This window comes from Coregonus clupeaformis, chromosome 10, assembly GCF_020615455.1.
Source record: "Coregonus clupeaformis isolate EN_2021a chromosome 10, ASM2061545v1, whole genome shotgun sequence".
NCBI classification, from domain to species: Eukaryota; Metazoa; Chordata; class Actinopteri; order Salmoniformes; family Salmonidae; genus Coregonus; species Coregonus clupeaformis.
In genome coordinates, this window is record NC_059201.1 from 7,237,702 (window position 1) to 7,242,701 (window position 5,000).

The 5,000-nt window shown below is 46.6% G+C and overlaps 12 non-coding genes across 12 annotated transcripts; all 12 read left to right on the forward strand.

Moving 5' to 3' along the window:
* Positions 1-132: 132 nt before the first annotated feature.
* Positions 133-205, forward strand: trnak-cuu. The gene has a single exon. It is a non-coding gene; the product is annotated as a tRNA-Lys (tRNA).
* Positions 206-300: 95 nt separating this feature from the next.
* trnat-ugu lies at positions 301-374 on the forward strand. The gene has a single exon. It is a non-coding gene; the product is annotated as a tRNA-Thr (tRNA).
* A 311-nt stretch (positions 375-685) lies between these two features.
* On the forward strand, positions 686-758 carry trnak-cuu. The gene has a single exon. It is a non-coding gene; the product is annotated as a tRNA-Lys (tRNA).
* A 95-nt stretch (positions 759-853) lies between these two features.
* On the forward strand, positions 854-927 carry trnat-ugu. The gene has a single exon. It is a non-coding gene; the product is annotated as a tRNA-Thr (tRNA).
* An 858-nt stretch (positions 928-1,785) lies between these two features.
* On the forward strand, positions 1,786-1,858 carry trnak-cuu. Its single transcript has one exon. It is a non-coding gene; the product is annotated as a tRNA-Lys (tRNA).
* A 474-nt stretch (positions 1,859-2,332) lies between these two features.
* On the forward strand, positions 2,333-2,405 carry trnak-cuu. The gene has a single exon. It is a non-coding gene; the product is annotated as a tRNA-Lys (tRNA).
* Positions 2,406-2,500: 95 nt separating this feature from the next.
* On the forward strand, positions 2,501-2,574 carry trnat-ugu. Its single transcript has one exon. It is a non-coding gene; the product is annotated as a tRNA-Thr (tRNA).
* A 311-nt stretch (positions 2,575-2,885) lies between these two features.
* On the forward strand, positions 2,886-2,958 carry trnak-cuu. Its single transcript has one exon. It is a non-coding gene; the product is annotated as a tRNA-Lys (tRNA).
* A 474-nt stretch (positions 2,959-3,432) lies between these two features.
* On the forward strand, positions 3,433-3,505 carry trnak-cuu. The gene has a single exon. It is a non-coding gene; the product is annotated as a tRNA-Lys (tRNA).
* A 95-nt stretch (positions 3,506-3,600) lies between these two features.
* Positions 3,601-3,674, forward strand: trnat-ugu. The gene has a single exon. It is a non-coding gene; the product is annotated as a tRNA-Thr (tRNA).
* Positions 3,675-4,523: 849 nt separating this feature from the next.
* trnak-cuu lies at positions 4,524-4,596 on the forward strand. Its single transcript has one exon. It is a non-coding gene; the product is annotated as a tRNA-Lys (tRNA).
* A 95-nt stretch (positions 4,597-4,691) lies between these two features.
* On the forward strand, positions 4,692-4,765 carry trnat-ugu. Its single transcript has one exon. It is a non-coding gene; the product is annotated as a tRNA-Thr (tRNA).
* The last annotated feature ends 235 nt before the right edge of the window (positions 4,766-5,000 follow it).

Sequence of the window (5,000 nt, forward strand, 5' to 3'; positions counted from 1 at the left end):
TTGCACAAAGCATTACTCTCCTAATCTCAGGGTTGTAGGTTCGATGCGCCAAACAGACACTCTGACTCACCTTGCAAACTGCAATCCAGGTACGAATGTCAGGTAAATCCAAAGCAGGAGTTTGAATGTATAGCCTGACTAGCTCAGTCGGTAGAGCATGAGACTCTTAATCTCAGGGTCGTGGGTTCGAGCCCCACGTTGGGCGTGAACTTTTCTCTGGAGCGTAACCAACTCACATTACAATCTGCCCTCCACATGCTCTGTAGAGCGGGATTGCCAACGTGCATTGCAAACTTGTCGGGCGCTGTGGCATAGCAGGTGAAAGCGCCTGTCTTGTAAACAGGAGATCCTGGGTTCGACTCCCAGCAGCGCCTGTGATTGTAATGGATTGAACTTTGCTATTTTTCTTGACTAATAATATGACAGTAGCAGGTCAATAATAGCTGTCCTCCAGCTAAGCCTCAAACTTACAACTTCGAAATCACTCTTCTGTATAACTAACTAGAGCTAAAAGTTTTTACCACTCAAAGCACTCTCTTGCTGATCACCAGACTTTGCACAAAGCATTACTCTCCTAATCTCAGGGTTGTAGGTTCGAGGCCCAAACAGACACTCTGACTCACCTTGCAAACTGCAATCCAGGTACGAATGTCAGGTAAATCCAAAGCAGGAGTTTGAATGTATAGCCTGACTAGCTCAGTCGGTAGAGCATGAGACTCTTAATCTCAGGGTCGTGGGTTCGAGCCCCACGTTGGGCGTGAACTTTTCTCTGGAGCGTAACCAACTCACATTACAATCTGCGCTCCACATGCTCTGTAGAGCGGGCTTGCCAACGTGCATTGCAAACTTGTCTGGCGCTGTGGCTTAGCAGGTGAAAGCGCCTGTCTTGTAAACAGGAGATCCTGGGTTCGACTCCCAGCAGCGCCTGTGATTGTAATGGATTGAACTTTGCTATTTTTCTTGACTAATAATATGACAGTAGCAGGTCAATAATAGCTGTCCTCCAGCTAAGCCTCAAACTTACAACTTCGAAATCACTCTTCTGTATAACTAACTAGAGCTAAAAGTTTTTACCACTCAAAGCACTCTCTTGCTGATCACCAGACTATGCACAAAGCATTACTCTCCTAATCTCAGGGTTGTAGGTTCGAGGCCAAAACAGACACTCTGACTCACCTTGCAAACTGCAATCCAGGTACGAATGTCAGGTAAATCCAAAGCAGGAGTTTGAATGTACAGCCTGACTAGCGCAGTCGGTAGAGCATGAGACTCTTAATCTCAGGGTCGTGGGTTCGAGCCCCACGTTGGGCGTGAACTTTTCTCTGGAGCGTAACCAACTCACATTACAATCTGCGCTCCACATGCTCTGTAGAGCGGGCTTGCCAACGTGCATTGCAAACTTGTCGGGCGCTGTGGCTTAGCAGGTGAAAGCGCCTGTCTTGTAAACAGGAGATCCTGGGTTCGACTCCCAGCAGTGATTGTAATGGATTGAACTTTGCTATTTTTCTTGACTAGTAATATGACAGTAGCAGGTCAATAATAGCTGTCCTCCAGCTAAGCCTCAAACTTACAACTTCGAAATCACTCTTCTGTATAACTAACTAGAGCTAAAAGTTTTTACCACTCAAAGCACTCTCTTGCTGATCACCAGACTTTGCACAAAGCATTACTCTCCTAATCTCAGGGTTGTAGGTTCGAGGCCCAAACAGACACTCTGACTCACCTTGCAAACTGCAATCCAGGTACGAATGTCAGGTAAATCCAAAGCAGGAGTTTGAATGTATAGCCTGACTAGCTCAGTCGGTAGAGCATGAGACTCTTAATCTCAGGGTCGTGGGTTCGAGCCCCACGTTGGGCGTGAACTTTTCTCTTGCGCGTAACCAACTCACATTACAATCTGCCCTCCACATGCTCTGTAGAGCGGGATTGCCAACGTGCATTGCAAACTTGTCGGGCGCTGTGGCATAGCAGGTGAAAGCGCCTGTCTTGTAAACAGGAGATCCTGGGTTCGACTCCCAGCAGTGATTGTAATGGATTGAACTTTGCTATTTTTCTTGACTAATAATATGACAGTAGCAGGTCAATAATAGCTGTCCTCCAGCTAAGCCTCAAACTTACAACTTCGAAATCACTCTTCTGTATAACTAACTAGAGCTAAAAGTTTTTACCACTCAAAGCACTCTCTTGCTGATCACCAGACTTTGCACAAAGCATTACTCTCCTAATCTCAGGGTTGTAGGTTCGAGGCCCAAACAGACACTCTGACTCACCTTGCAAACTGCAATCCAGGTACGAATGTCAGGTAAATCCAAAGCAGGAGTTTGAATGTATAGCCTGACTAGCTCAGTCGGTAGAGCATGAGACTCTTAATCTCAGGGTCGTGGGTTCGAGCCCCACGTTGGGCGTGAACTTTTCTCTGGCGCGTAACCAACTCACATTACAATCTGCGCTCCACATGCTCTGTAGAGCGGGCTTGCCAACGTGCATTGCAAACTTGTCGGGCGCTGTGGCTTAGCAGGTGAAAGCGCCTGTCTTGTAAACAGGAGATCCTGGGTTCGACTCCCAGCAGCGCCTGTGATTGTAATGGATTGAACTTTGCTATTTTTCTTGACTAATAATATGACAGTAGCAGGTCAATAATAGCTGTCCTCCAGCTAAGCCTCAAACTTACAACTTCGAAATCACTCTTCTGTATAACTAACTAGAGCTAAAAGTTTTTACCACTCAAAGCACTCTCTTGCTGATCACCAGACTTTGCACAAAGCATTACTCTCCTAATCTCAGGGTTGTAGGTTCGAGGCCCAAACAGACACTCTGACTCACCTTGCAAACTGCAATCCAGGTACGAATGTCAGGTAAATCCAAAGCAGGAGTTTGAATGTATAGCCTGACTAGCTCAGTCGGTAGAGCATGAGACTCTTAATCTCAGGGTCGTGGGTTCGAGCCCCACGTTGGGCGTGAACTTTTCTCTGGAGCGTAACCAACTCACATTACAATCTGCGCTCCACATGCTCTGTAGAGCGGGCTTGCCAACGTGCATTGCAAACTTGTCGGGCGCTGTGGCTTAGCAGGTGAAAGCGCCTGTCTTGTAAACAGGAGATCCTGGGTTCGACTCCCAGCAGTGATTGTAATGGATTGAACTTTGCTATTTTTCTTGACTAATAATATGACAGTAGCAGGTCAATAATAGCTGTCCTCCAGCTAAGCCTCAAACTTACAACTTCGAAATCACTCTTCTGTATAACTAACTAGAGCTAAAAGTTTTTACCACTCAAAGCACTCTCTTGCTGATCACCAGACTTTGCACAAAGCATTACTCTCCTAATCTCAGGGTTGTAGGTTCGAGGCCCAAACAGACACTCTGACTCACCTTGCAAACTGCAATCCAGGTACGAATGTCAGGTAAATCCAAAGCAGGAGCTTGAATGAACAGCCTGACTAGCTCAGTCGGTAGAGCATGAGACTCTTAATCTCAGGGTCGTGGGTTCGAGCCCCACGTTGGGCGTGAACTTTTCTCTGGAGCGTAACCAACTCACATTACAATCTGCCCTCCACATGCTCTGTAGAGCGGGCTTGCCAACGTGCATTGCAAACTTGTCGGGCGCTGTGGCATAGCAGGTGAAAGCGCCTGTCTTGTAAACAGGAGATCCTGGGTTCGACTCCCAGCAGCGCCTGTGATTGAACTTTGCTATTTTTCTTGACTAATAATATGACAGTAGCAGGTCAATAATAGCTGTCCTCCAGCTAAGCCTCAAACTTACAACTTCGAAATCACTCTTCTGTATAACTAACTAGAGCTAAAAGTTTTTACCACTCAAAGCACTCTCTTGCTGATCACCAGACTTTTCACAAAGCATTACTCTCCTAATCTCAGGGTTGTAGGTTCGAGGCCCAAACAGACACTCTGACTCACCTTGCAAACTGCAATCCAGGTACGAATGTCAGGTAAATCCAAAGCAGGAGTTTGAATGTATAGCATGACTAGCTCAGTCGGTAGAGCATGAGACTCTTAATCTCAGGGTCGTGGGTTTGAGCCCCACGTTGGGCGTGAACTTTTCTCTCGGCGCGGAACCAACTCACATTACAATCTGCCCTCCACATGCTCTGTAGAGCGGGCTTGCCAACGTGCATTGCAAACTTGTCGGGCGCTGTGGCTTAGCAGGTGAAAGCGCCTGTCTTGTAAACAGGAGATCCTGGGTTCGACTCCCAGCAGTGATTGTAATGGATTGAACTTTGCTATTTTTCTTGACTAATAATATGACAGTAGCAGGTCAATAATAGCTGTCCTCCAGCTAAGCCTCAAACTTACAACTTCGAAATCACTCTTCTGTATAACTAACTAGAGCTAAAAGTTTTTACCACTCAAAGCACTCTCTTGCTGATCACCAGACTTTGCACAAAGCATTACTCTCCTAATCTCAGGGTTGTAGGTTCGAGGCCCAAACAGACACTCTGACTCACCTTGCAAACTGCAATCCAGGTACGAATGTCAGGTAAATCCAAAGCAGGAGTTTGAATGTATAGCCTGACTAGCTCAGTCGGTAGAGCATGAGACTCTTAATCTCAGGGTTGTGGGTTCGAGCCCCACGTTGGGCGTGAACTTTTCTCTGGAGCGTAACCAACTCACATTACAATCTGCGCTCCACATGCTCTGTAGAGCGGGCTTGCCAACGTGCATTGCAAACTTGTCGGGCGCTGTGGCTTAGCAGGTGAAAGCGCCTGTCTTGTAAACAGGAGATCCTGGGTTCGACTCCCAGCAGCGCCTGTGATTGAACTTTGCTATTTTTCTTGACTAATAATATGACAGTAGCAGGTCAATAATAGCTGTCCTCCAGCTAAGCCTCAAACTTACAACTTCGAAATCACTCTTCTGTATAACTAACTAGAGCTAAAAGTTTTTACCACTCAAAGCACTCTCTTGCTGATCACCAGACTTTGCACAAAGCATTACTCTCCTAATCTCAGGGTTGTAGGTTCGAGGCCCAAACAGACACTCTGAC